The 15,029-nt window shown below is 28.1% G+C and overlaps 1 pseudogene across 1 annotated transcript; it reads right to left on the bottom strand.

Moving 5' to 3' along the window:
• Positions 1-10,217: 10,217 nt before the first annotated feature.
• BDCG_16422 lies at positions 10,218-10,298 on the bottom strand (annotated as a pseudogene). Its single transcript has one exon. The product of its transcript is annotated as a tRNA-OTHER (tRNA).
• Positions 10,299-15,029: the final 4,731 nt, after the last annotated feature.

Raw genomic sequence — 15,029 nt, 5'->3', positions numbered from 1 at the left:
TCTCATCTATGATATTAACTGTGTGAAGAAGCAGACTACTCTTCTTGAAAATTTCTTCTGAGTCTGTGATCACACACTTCCCTTGAATTATACTAAAATAGTGACATTTCATTTCATCAGTAAATTTCATATAGTCTGACAGATCTATCTTCTTTCAACTCTTCATCAAAGAAAAGAAATAGAATATGAAGTTAGTATTTATCTCAGAGTTAAGTAGGCATGTCACTGATATCTTCTTATTTAGAGTATATATTGTGATTGTAATATAAATTCAGAGATATGAGAATTATCAATTCTTCATTTCTTTCTCTTTATTATCTTTCACAGATATGTTTGTCAGAAGAGAAGTCAACTTTAAGAAGATATCTTCTCAGTTTCTTTTCTTCTTCAGCTTCTTACAATCACTGATATAGTGTTCATCAGCTCTGCAGTTAAAACAGAGATCTTTATCAAATCTTTTTTAACATTTCTTTACAGTGAGTGAAGAATCAGAATACTTGAAATTCTTCTTTACTTTCTCTGCACTGAAGTTATTACAGTACTGTTTAAATCTTATTATTAATTACTTAAAAGAGATCTTGTTAATCTTTTTCTCAGAGAATTGATTATTCAAATAGATCTGAGAAGTCAGATTGACAAGCTCAGTACAATTAATTAATGAACTCTGATACTATAATATTATTATTCACATCTTGTGAGTCAGCTTTGTAAGATAAAGCTGTATTTTTAATTAATTCAAATCATCAGTCAATTTCTCTTAATATTCTTTAAATCTTATATTGAAATCAGAAGAATTCTCATCATCTTATTAATATAATGAGTTGAACTGCTGCATTATTATAAAGCTGTGATTATAGTGATCTTTAATTTAATTCAGTAGAAAGTTCTTGAATTCTTTCTAAGTCATAGCAGTATTGATATGCTCAAGCTCTCTCTTCTTGATAACTCAAGTAGTCACAGAGATATCTTCAAGAAGATTGACAGTGTATATTACTTATATCTTGTGAGTATTATACTGACTCAGATTAAGGCAGAATTTCTATTCAAGAGTGCAGATAAAGCTATGAAATTCAGATAAGATATTTTTCTTATATCTTGAAGAATCTCTGATCTTAATCTCTCTATCTCTATAATAGATGTAGGTGTGTAGAGACTGCAATGATAGCAGAGCAATTGAAGAGCTCATGTTAAAATATACAGTGATTTCAGAAATCTCAGATTTCTGTCAGAGTAGAGATGTACATACTCTAAAGAATGATATAGTATTTCTCTCAGAGAGTGAGATCAGATCAGTCTCAGTATGAGTATATAAAATTATATCAGTCTGTTAAAGCTCAACTGATTCAAATGTATAATCAGATTAAGTAATTTAAATTGTAATATAATAGAACTGAAGCAGTGACTAGTCAGCAGTATTATATAGAGATAATTATTTAAGAAGCTGTATAAGTGAGCTTGACTATCTTGCTTGAATAGCAAGCTCATAGACTACAGAGTTATTGTAAGAATATCACAGATATGATACTTAGTATACTAAGAAGATTGTATGAGATATGCAGTAACTCTTGTATATATTTCAGTAGAAGAAAAATGAATCACTGACTTCTTTAATGAGAAGTCAGTATCTAGCTATTCTATATAGACAATGAGCAGATACTCTTCTCTCATTTCATGAGTGAGAATAGCTAGAGTGATACCTCAGCAGTGTCTCATTACTAAGAAAGAGTAATCTGCTGACCTTGTATAGAAGTGAGGTTCTCATATTCATCAATCAGATCTTTCTATGATATATCTGAATGATGTCATAGAGTGGTTGGAAACCGGTTCGGACGGCCTGCGGGATGAATGGAATCATCCGCAGGGAAGTGATGGGCCGTGTGGAACCGCAACGGGGCCTTGGCGCGGCCGGGAGCGTGACATTCTTATAGATATGTTACAGAGAAGTATGAAAGACAGAAAGACAGAACTGTTTACTCTTATTCAAGACACTATACAGGTATTTACAGAATTGAAACAGGCATTTACAGATATTATAATGCTGAATCACTTTAATTCTACCTTACTCAGTCAGTGTGAGACTAATACATCTAAGAATGAGATCTGTGAAATCTTTTCACAGTTGATATTAAAGATCTTTCAATATTAAAACAATTAGAGAATAATTACTTCTGAGAATACAGATAATGAAATATCTGTGAAAGAAGACTTTTTTACAGAGTTTATAAGACACTGTGAATGAAGATCAGTGATCTTCTTCTTCAAGAAATTATCACTTACACAGAGAAGATATGATACTCATAATTAAGAGATGTTAGTAATTATCAAATTCTTTAAGATATGATGATATTATCTTCAGAGTAGTAAGTACTCAGTGTAAGTTCTTACTGATTATACAAATCTGCATTACTTCTTAATAACAAAGAGCTTGATAGAACATTAAGCCAGATAAGTAAAGCTGCTTTTAAAGTATAATTTCTATATCTAATACTGTTAAGATTAACTTAATTCTGCTGACACATTATCTAGATAACCTGATTATAATATTATTAATATAGAGAAGAATTCTATAAGAGAATCTCTGTTATCACTGCAGAAGAAGCTGGCTACAGGAAATTGAAGTTCTCTGAAGCTCAGAAATAACACTGATAAGACAGCTTCATAACTCAGTATAGAAGATAAAAGAAAATATAGATCTTTACAGAGAACTAATACTGAAGATCATGAGCTTCTTATATTATATCTTACTATTATTAAATTAATAAAGAATGAAACAGTCTATAATCTTTCAATCTGACTACTTTTAAAATTTATTAATAAGTTACAGAAGAAGAATATCTCTACTACAGCTTAAATTCAGAAGTTGAAGAAGAAAGAATTTAGTTTAAACTTAAAAGAGACAGACTCTGAATGAGATAATATTACTAAGAAATCAAGTTACTGATAACTAGAAGAATATGAACTTCTACTACTAAATGATTCAGTCTTTGTCTCTTATAACAGAGCAGTGTGTCAGAAGTTATTAAGAATTCATTATAATAATTCTCATACAGAATACTTTGAGTTAGAGAAGACTGAGAAGCTTTTAAAATATAAATATATTTAAGACAAGCTCTGAGCAGATGTCAAAGAGTATATTAAAACTTATAATATCTGTCAAAGAATAAAGATCTCATAGTATAAGTAATATAGTAAGTTAATATCACTGTCTGTTTCAAAGAACTTATAATAGAATCTATTGATAGATTTCATAGTTGATCTACTAAAGTTGATAAGAGTCAAAGAATATGACTTAATTTTAATCATTATTAACTGTTTCACAAAGATGATAAAATATATTTCTACTTATAAAAAGATTAAAGTCTCTGAATTGACTGATCTATTCTTAAATATCATTATTCATGATCACAGTGCTTTAAAATCATTAATAACAGATCAAGAATCTCTCTTCACTAGCAAGTACTGATCAGTCTTTTGCTATTATCTTATAATAAGATATCTTCTCAGTACTGTAATTCATCTGCAGACAGATGATCAGACTGAACATCAGAATCAGATATTAAAACAGCATCTTCAAGTATTCTGTTTATATTATCAGAATAATTAATCTAAACATCTTCTAAGTACTGAATTTATATATAATAATGTAAAGAATGTAATCTTAAAGATATTTTCTTTCTATACTTATTATGAATATAACTCTTTATTACACAGTGACATGACAGATGACATTTCAAAGAGAAGAAGAGATAGTTAGAATATTAAATAGATACAGAGAACAGAGTATCTCTCAGTATCAGAAATAAAAGTGAGATTGACACTTTTAAATAAAATTCATAAGAAGATGATGAAAAGCATTTACTATACTTAGAAGTAGTAGATAGAATACTATAATTAAAAACATCTTTTAATAAAGTTCTTAATAGAGAATCAAGTGCTTCTTTCAACAAAGAATATCAAGATAATAAGACTATATAAGAAGCTTAGTGAATGATGACTAGAATCTTTTCTAGTAATAAGAGTGATGAATAAACAGATATATAAGTTAAAATTACTCTCAGAATTGAAATCAATTTATTTTATTTTTTATATTTTCTATTTAAAGCTCTATAAGTAATACTCTGAGACAGAGCTGTCTCAGCTGAATGATATCAAGATTGAGAGTGATACTGAATATCTTATGAAGAAAATATTGAATAAGTGAACATATTATAACAAGCTTCAATATCTTATAAAATAAGAAGATTATTCATTGTCAGAGAATTCATGAAAACTGCTTGAGCATTTGAAAATTGCTGAGAAAGAGATTGTAAGTAATAAGACAGCTAGTAGAGATCACTCTGTTACATATCACAAATATTGAGTAAGAAATGCTACTTAAAACTTCTCATTTTTCTCAAAGGATTTTTTAGAGATAATCTCACAGTGATGAGCTGATATCTTATAAACTTTATAGCACTCTTCTTCTATTTTCTCTCAAAGAATTTTTATAAGTTTAATGAGACTACACAAGTGTAAAATTTCTGAAGCAGTTAATAAGAAAAGAAAGAGATATTTAAAATTAATAAAGATTAATATTATCAATCTGCAGACTGCTACTATTCTAATAGAGCTGCAGTCTGCTGAAAAAGTAAAAAGAGAGATCAGAGTCTACTCATCAATAATTATATTCTCATTAAACTCATTCTTCACTATTGAAGTCTTCAGTATTAATATCTTTATCTGCTGAGAAGTTAGCACTGCAGTGCTGTAGAAGAGCATGAGAAATATATGAAATATTAATTTATCAATTTATAAAGCATCTCAGTTATCTGCTTTAATTAGAGTGAGATTCTCTTCAATCAGTGATTTATCTCTATAATGTTTTCAATAGTGATACTGGCTGATCTCTTCTTAGAGTCAGTCATTCTGAGATGTTTTTTTATCTCAGAGATTCATGCTTTCACCTTCTTTTACAGATGAGTAAGAGAGATCTTCTCAGTCTTAATAGAATCTATTAATACTTGAAGCTTCAAGACTCTCACTCTGTACTGCTTGAGCATCTGAGCTTCTTATCAGAGCTGATATAATGTCTTTCTGTGAAGTAATACTTACAGAGAGACAGAAGTTGTTGTTGCAGATATAATAGAAATAACAGAAGTGAGAGAAGAAACAGATATATAAAATTCCCTCTTTCTTCAGCTGCTTAGCAAAGTACAGACAAGTATCAGTGTTAGTCAGAGACTGTATCAGAGTCTTCTCACAGAGAGAAGATAAAGAAATTATAGAACTCTGTGAATTCAATTCAGCAGTATTCTGAGCAGAGCTCAGACATGCTGTGAAAGAGAAACTATGAATTAAGCTTCTCAGAGTCACTGTTCTCAGAATCAAGCTCTTCTCAGAGTTCTCTCTGAATGATCACATGAAGTTATACATTACTATGTTAACTGAGAAAGATAGCAGTGTTGCAACAGTGATAGAAAGAACAGAGAAAGAACTGAATATAGATAAACTGACTGACAGAAGAGATGACATTTCACTGCAAGACACAGTAACTATCATCAGAGCTGTAAGAGAAGTAAAAGAAGAAGAAGAAGAAGATGTGATAATAAAAGCAGTGCTTCTATGATCTGTTAACACTGCTGTCTTCATCTTCAATCAGACTTTCTTGACAGTCACAGAGACTGTAGTCACATCACAAAGACATTTACTACTCACTAGAAAATATCAGAATAAGTCTCTGATTGTCTTATAAAAATTATAGAAAGATTTAATTGATAAATATGAGAATCTTGCTTCTATATAAGATCAGCAGATTACTCTTTCTTAATAGTAAGATACTGCTAAGATATTACTTCAGTTAATCACACTCATGAAATAAGAGAAGAGTATTCATTCATTGTCTATATAGAATAGCTAGATACTGACTTCTTATTAAAGAAGTCAGTGATTTGTCTTTCTTCTATGAGAATATATACAAGAGTTACTATATTTCTCATACAATTTTCTTAGTATACTAAGTATCATATCTGTGATATTCTTGCAATAACTCTGTAGCTCATGAGCTCACTATTCAAGCAAGATAGTCAAGCTCACTTGTACAGCTTCTCAAACAACTACCTCTACATGACACCGCTAACTAGCCACCGCTTCGGTTCTGTCATGTTACATATTACTACATATTTATGAATTTTTATAAGATGATTAATCTATTGTATTCAGTGAGAACATATAAGAGCTAGCTATATTTATATTACATATGAAATACTGAGACAGATACTATACTTCTTCTCGCAACACTTTGCAAGTTCTTAAATATTATAAAAAAAAGAATTAATCTTCTCTTACAAATCTAGCTACGCTATTCTTCAATTTATTTAAATCATGCTATCTATATTGAATTTAAGTATTTCATCTCTCTTTATCTATAAAATCTAGTAAGTTAAGCAATCAATGAAATATAATTATATTTAAGAGTTTAGTTAATTCATCTACTATTATTTCTTCAGTTGAGATGTAATTAATTTAGATTATATTATTATTCAACTGACTGTGAGTGTAATGAAATCAGATATTAATATGCTTACTTCTTATAATAATCACAGTTATTATGACAAGATCAATCACTCTCTTAATATTTATCTTAATTAGCAGAAAGTCTTTTACTTTAATAAAGCTTAAATTTATTATTATACTTCTTAACTATATTACTTTATATACAGCTTCACTCAATATTATATATTCAGTCTTAGTAGAGCTTAAGAATACACAGAGTTACTTGCTTAATCATTATAAAATCAGTGTATTTCGCAATTTGAAGGTGTAACTAAATATAGATATATAATTATTATTTAACAGATCAGCTTAATCGGAATTCATGTATTTAACTAATATATATATTATATTTAGAAATTCATTCTCAGATTCTTCATTATTATTCTTTGCATAGAATATATCAATCTCATGCATTTTATTCAAATATTGAATAATATGTAATTGAGCTTTTTACATCTTAGAAGTGAGAGTAATATTCTTCTATATTAGTAGAGATACTGCACAGATGATAGTCAGCTACAGCTTAATATCTAAGTATTACAGATACTTAATATTATACTGAAATTATTGCCTTATAAAATTACTTTCTTTTTTAGAAACAGACAAGTCATCTAGATATAAGTTTTTTTTATAAGTGTATAAGTAGTGATTATATCATCTAGACAAAAATCTTCTATTAATTGATTAATATCATATTAAAGTGTTAATTAAATTTTACTCTTTATGTATTTTACTTTTATATCTAGATATTTTATAAGTTGCTTTAAGTCTTTGATCTCTAGCTTTTATTATAAGATATCAACTAGTTAATCAGCATTCTTCAGACTATGTACAAAGATATGAAGATCATCAACATGTATAATTATATACAGATGTTTTTAAGCTAAATGCTGTCAAAGAGTGAGATTATAAGAACTCAGAGTGAAGCTGTTTTCTGTAAGAATAAGTGCTTGCAGGTGATTATTCAGATATTTGCAGCTTGACATGATATGTACTGATAGCTACTAGAAGTATTCATGATAAAAAGATAAATATAAAAGTCAAATATATAATAGTATTTAAGCTGAGTTATGAATAGTAGTCATGAACTTCAGTCTATATAGTTGTATGTAGTCAAGAGCTGCTAACTCTATTAATTACATAAGAGATAGAAATAAAAGTAAAGAATTTACAGAAAGTGAAATTTCTTATATATCTTCTTCTCTCTAAGACTTTGTCTGTGAAGTCTTTCACTGAGTGATTTCATAGAATCAGACTCAGCACTACAGTGATACTCAGTAAAAATTCTTTATATTCATAAAAAATTTAAGTGAGGAAAAATTCTGTATTATTATGAAAAGAAAAAAGTCTATCACTTAGTTTCTTATTCTGTAAGATTTTTTATAATCTGCAGATCTTTCTCTGACTATTATACAGATTTATCTTACATCTTTCATATAGAAGAATTTTAGTTAAGTCTCAACTGTTTCTGCAAGATTCTTATATAATTATCACATAGATTCATTTCATATCTTTCTATATGAAGAGTTTCAGTTAATCTTCAATTATTTTTCAATAACATTTTTATATATAACTGTTACACAGATTTATTCTGCAGATGAATCACTTACTGTAAGATTATTCTTATTAAAGAGAAGTATTTATGAGTTAATCTTTTACTCATTCTTATAAATTATCATTCTTTAACACTGTAAAGTTGTAGGGAATTTTTCATTCTTTTATTAACTTTATAGAATTGTAGAATCAAGATGTCTACAGTCTGCAATCACTTTTTATAATTATATAGAAAAATTCAGATCTATGATTTATAATTACTCTTTATTATTATTATTATTCTTCAATTATAGATGTATGCAGTCAGAGACTATGACATCTACCTGAGAATCTTTAGTTCTCAGGGTTTTTTCTATATCTATAGAGTCAACTATTATACATTTATCAATTTCAAATATGCAAAATCAGAAAATTTCAGCTCAGAATATAAAAACTGTTTGTAAATTACAGTATTTCAACACCTTCTGATACTTTGAAATCATTTGAAAATATTATGACAAAAGAAAAGAGAACATACTCTTAAAGATAGATATATTAAATAGATAGAGAAAAGAACAGAAGAAAACAAGTACAGTAAAGAGAGACTATAATAAAATAAAATTATTAAAAGATGATATATAGCTGTTTTAATAGACTATATCTAATCAATTTTCATCTCTTTATATTCGGATACTTCTGAATTCAGTCATTTTCTTATAACTGCTTTAGTTTCTGATAGAAAGTTTATTAAGTATTTAATTCCTGTCTCAGTTGAGAATAAGAATCTTATATTTAATTAATTTAAATCATACTTCTTCTTTAATCTGACTCTGAGACTATTATATAATGCATAATACATTATAATATACTCAGGATTTTTATTCATACTGCAGAATGAGCACTCTGTTGAATTAAATCTATCATTAAATCTTTGTATATAGAATTTGAAATAATCATGTTCTAGTTTCAGCTGAATTATAGATGAGAATATTTTCTTTTTATATTTAATTAAACAAGATTTTCACTTTGATTTTATCTTAAATCTTGAATAATGTATACTCTTCTTTTATTTCTATCAGCTTTCATTTTACTTATTTAAATAAGATTCTTTTATCTTTCTCTTTATAAAAGATCAGAATACTGTTTTTTAAATAGATCTGCTTAATTCTGAACTCTTTTTTACAGCTGAATCAGCTAATTCATTGTTATGAATATTCATATAAGTAGAAACTCAATATAGATAAATTATCAGTTTTGATATTCTTCTCTTTTGAATTTTCAAAACTGAGTTTAAAATCAGTTCAAGATTCATTTGATTATTATGAATCTGACTATTTCTAAGTCTTTTTAAAGCAGCTTGACTATCAGAGAATATTCATATCTCTTTCAAACTATTTTCTCTTTTATAAGATTTTATTTCAATGAGTTTGAAAGCTTTCACTATTGCAAATAGTTCAGCATCAAAGACTTCAGATTCACAGTCTAAATTCCAGACTACAGGCGCTAGTCACCTGCAGAATGCATCTTAAGCTAATTACATTTAACCCTCTATAATTAACCGATCACAGCGTCCGTCCTCTCGGGCCAGCCACTAATTTCCAGGGGTGTTAGTTAGTGGCTGCCACTGCCTACTTGATGATGTACATATCAAGCTTTCAGTTGCTGATCTCGGCCTCATTAGATGTTCATAGGCCTATCAATCAGCTGTTGTGGCCTCACCCTGTGTTAGGGACTAATCATAGGCTTGATGACTGCAGTCCTTCCTGCCAGTATTAGGGCTTGACAGTGAGCTTGCAGGCTCTAGCCTATCAGGGTGCCGCCTAGATGCGTGTCTAGGCCTGCTAGTCAGATGGTTTTCAAAATCATTCTCTGTATTTAAGGGAGAGCTAGGCTCTGATGACAGCCTTAGTTAGGGACTTGCTTAAGTAGTGCATAATCATTACATTAGACTTGGCTCTATATCATTAGAACCTTGACAGGTGCACAGTAGAATAGTGAGATATTGACATCTCATATCAGCTCTGATGAGTGTTCGCAGAATCTCACTTAACTAGTGACTTGGCTTGCAGTAGAGAGTTCTATCTCACATTAAGTCTTACTAATTAGGCTCAGCCTCTATTACATGAGGGCTTTCATGGGTAAGAAGTGACAGGTGTCAGCGGTGGGATTTGAACCCACGCACCTCTAATGTATGCGGCCTTGGTTACCAGTCTTATCAACTGAGCCACGCTGGCATAATTACTCTTTATTTATTAGAGTGATCTGACTGTTCTGTAAGATTACTTATAGTATAAATAAATCTCTCTAGAGTAGTATAAATATTTCAGATCTGTTTATAAAATCTTATCTACTTTTCTCTTTTTCTGTAACAGCTCTTATTTTTATAAACTATAAGTATTCTTATTTGTCTATGAAGTGTTTTTATTCAGATAATAGAGAGAGAGTATTTCTAAAAATATCTATATATTAATTCAAGAACTTCTCAAGAATAAATTTTTTTTTCAATTTCAATATCTTTATAAATAATGTCTGACTACTACTGAGCTTTTTATAAGTGTTCTTATAATATCTCTGATTACTTTCTATTAGTTAGTAATACAGAGACACTGTTATTTATAATAGTATCTTTACTTCTTTCAGCTCTGTCACTGTATCTAATCTTCAGATCAGTGACTAACTCTGTATCTCTTTCAGATCAGTCTCTGACTCTCAGTAGTGTAGTCTCACTCTTTACTCTAAGTCTTTTTATAATGAATTTCTTGCAGACTCTAACTGACAGTTTCTGCAAAGCTCTCAGTGCTGTTAGTTAGACTGACTATGTAATCATATCTGAGATCAGAACCAGATTTTTTAATAGTTTTATTATCAATTTAATCAATCTCATTACACAGTTTTAACATTCAATAGTAGTCTCATACTGTCTCAGTGAGACTTACTGTCTACTCTTATCACATTTTTCAAATGAAATCATGATTTCCACTTCTCAATTTAAATTATTTTTATTGATTTAAATGACTTTAAATCTCATTTGAGTGTTATCAAAAAGTATTACTTTTTAAAAAATTAAAAATAGTCTAAAAAAAAACATTAAAATGTATAAAATAGTAACTTTATGTTAACAATGAGACTAAATGAGATCAAATGAAATCACTTTCTTATTTTTTCTAAATCATGATTTCATTTTGAGATCTGATATATAGTTACATTATATGTTTTTTTAATGATTAGTCTCAGCAGAATTCACACTAAGAAATGTATGAGATCAGATTAAATGAGATCAAATGTGAAATTCATGATCTCAGTGATCAGTCTAAATTCCGATGAGACTAATTTTTTAAAAAAAAAACATGCAAAGTAACTATATATCAAATCTCAAAATGAAATCATGACTTAGAAAAAATAAGAAAGTGATTTCATTTGATCTCATTTAGTCTCATTCTTAATATAAAGTTACTATTTTTATACATTTTAATGTTTTTTTTAAGACTATTTTTAATTTTTTAAAAAGTAATGCTTTTTGATAACACTCAAATGAGATTTAAAGTCATTTAAAGCAATAAAAATATTTTAAATTGAGAAGTGGAAATCATATCTCATTTGAAAAATGTGATAAGAGTAGATAGTAAGTCTCACTGAGACAGTATAAGAATACTATCTAATGTTAAAACCATGTAATGAGATCAGTTGAATTGGTAATGAGTAGACTGATCACTGAGAATATGAATTTCATGTTTGATATTATTTAATATGATTTCATACATTTCTTGATGTGAATCCCGCTAAACTGACTGTGTGACTGTGTCTGAGATCAGAATCAGAATATTTGATAATCTCATTATCAATTTGACTAATCTTATTACACAGTTTTAACATTAGATAGTAGTCTTATACTGTCTCAGTGAGACTTACTGTCTACTCTTATCACATTTTTCAAATGAGATTATGATTATCACTTCTCAATTTAAATTATTTTTATTGCTTTAAATGACTTTAAATCTCATTTGAGTGTTATCAAAAAGTGTTACTTTTTAAAAAATTAAAAAAAATTAAAAATAGTCTAAAAAAACATTAAAATGTATAAAAATAGTAACTTTATGTCAAGAATGAGACTAAATGAGATCAAATGAAATCACTTTCTTATTTTTTCTAAGTTATGGTTTCATTTTGAGATCTGATATATAGTTACTTTACATGTTTTTTTAATTATTAGTCTCAGCAGAATTCACACTAAGAAATGTATGAGATCAGATCAAATGAGATTAAATGTGAAATTCATAATCTCAGCAGCCAGTGTAAATCCCGCTAGGACTAATCATAAAAAAAACATGCAAAGTAACTATATATCAAATCTCAAAATGAAATCATGACTTAGAAAAAATAAGAAAGTAGTCTCATTTAATCTCATTTAGTCTCATTCTTAGTATAAAGTTACTATTTTTAGACATTTTAAGGTATTTCTTAACCTATTTTTAATTTTTTAAGAAGAAACACTTTTTGATAATACTTAAATAACATTTAAAGTCATTTAAAGGAATAAAAATAATTTAAATTGAGAAGTGAAAATCATAATCTTATTTGAAAAATGTGATAAGAGTAGATAGTAAGTCTCACTGAAACAGTATAAGACTACTATATAATCTTAAAACTGTGTAATGAGATCAGTTAAATTGATAATGAGACTATCAAATATTCTGATTCTGGTCTCAGACACAGTCACACGGTCAGTCTAGTAATAAGATCATCAAATATTCTGATTCTAGTCTCAGACACAGTCACACGGTCAGTCTAATCACAATCAGATTCTTAGTGAAAACTGTATTATTCTGACTTATCAGAATTTACAGTATGAAAGTCATGTCTCAGCTTTTATAGATATTTTATCTATCTGAATGATTCTCAAGTGAACTCATTTATCTTGTCAGAATACTCTTATCACTGAATCTTGAATCAGAGCTTGTAATCTCACTTCTCTGAGTTAATAATTTCCTTAATCTAATATTCTCTTTCACTCTCTAGTACTTTGTGAACAGAGTGATAAGTCACAGAATTCTCTTCTGAGAATTTCTTATATTTATAAAGTGAAGAGATATGAAAAATATTATATATCTATAACTCATATAACAGTTTTAATCTGTAGAATTATAAACTAACTTTCTTTATAATCTTACAAGACTCTGTCTGTAAGACATTCAGCTTCTTACTAGATCTTTATATAATAATATTTTTCAAACTTAGTCAGACTCTATCATCTTTCTTAAAACTCTTTATAATGTACTTGAAGTCATAGTATCTCTTCTAATACTCTTGAGTCTTTCTCAAGAATTTACAGACTTTCTTCTGAATATTCTGAATTGTCTCAGCTTATTTGTATAATCTCACTCTATAGAATTCTTTTACAGGTTTATAAAACTCATCTGTAGATAAGTCTTAATAAGTATTTCAAAGAAGATTTTATCTGTACTGATATGCTTTAAGTTATTATATACAAACTCTGTGAGTGATAATTAATACACTCAGTTATTCTGATTATAATTGATAAAGTACTATAGATACTATTTTAATATACTTATCAGATATTCTGTCTGATGATCTATCTGTTAATAAAAAGCTGTGCTTAGATCTTACAAGATCTTCAGTATAGTTATCAGATCAGATCAGAACTTCTCTATAAAGATTGATTCTCTATCTAAGACAATATTCATAGATAACTCATATAATCAGATTGTATTGCAGATAAAGATATAAGTCAAATTCTTTGATTTTAAGTTCTTATAAGTGAGTATAAAGTGTGTCATTTTAATGAAGTAATCTACTATTATCAGTACACTGTTAAAACAGGTATTATATATATTCTTATTTTAAGAGAAACTCATAAGAGTGTTCATTTCTAGCTGTTTTCAAGATTTCTATAAGATGAGTAGAGAAGTAAGTTCTTCATATAATCTGAACTACACTATTCATAAACTCTAATAAATAGTATAAGAATTCACTATCTTCTTCATAAGCTCTTGTATATTCAGTCAGAAGTATTTTCTTATAAGTAATTTATAAGTTCTAGTATCTTTAAAATGATCTGTTAGAGAAGAGTTATAATATCTTTTAATAAGTTCTATATATAGAAACTTATTTATAGATATATAAATTCAGCTCTCTCTTTATAAGAGATTATTTAAGTCTCTTTTATTTCTTTATTTCTGCAGAATTAATTTCTGCTGTGAGCAGTTTCTGAATATACTGAGTATATTTATTCTTCAGTTACAGTTCTGATAATCTGAATAGAAGATTTTATAAAGACTTATACTCTGTTTTTTCTTACATCAGATCTTTTACAGCACTTCTCAAAGTCTGTAAATTCTTCAGATTGTAGATACTCTCTCTGAGAATCTTCACAGAGATTCTCAGAGTGTTAACTCTCAGTATTATAAAGAGTAGTTATACAGACTTCTTCTCTCTCTTCTATCTCTTCTCTTATAGAGAATTAAGAGACTCTTCAGTTAATCTCTTTATAATACTTAGTTTAAACATCTTATAATACTTATCTATTTTCTCTAATCTCTCTGTATCTGTTATTCTGATCTTCTTAATATAGTCAGATCTGTAAGAGAGTCTGTCTACTAAGTTCTTAGTTCTCTTAATATACTCTATCTTGAATCAGAATCTACTCAGTTTCTGAGCTCAGTGAATCTATCACTGTAAGAGTTTCTTAATTGAAATAAACTATTATAAGCAGTTATAATCAGTTCTAATAGTAATCACTGTTATAAGACTCTTGAAGTAGTAATACTAGTAATAAAAGCATTTTACTATTATAAGAAGCTTCTGATTATAAATATTATAATTAATCTCTGTGAGTTTTATCTTTTATGAGAAAAAGATCACTAAAACTCAGTTCTTATTTAACTCTAGTTATAAGACTCTTGCTGAAATTATAAAGAAGATATCTATCTTTAATCTGATTAAGAGTA

This window comes from Blastomyces dermatitidis (genome assembly GCF_000003525.1).
Source record: "Blastomyces dermatitidis ER-3 genomic scaffold supercont1.2, whole genome shotgun sequence".
Classification (NCBI taxonomy): Eukaryota; Fungi; Ascomycota; class Eurotiomycetes; order Onygenales; family Ajellomycetaceae; genus Blastomyces; species Blastomyces dermatitidis.
This window is presented reverse-complemented; position numbering and strand designations above follow the sequence as displayed.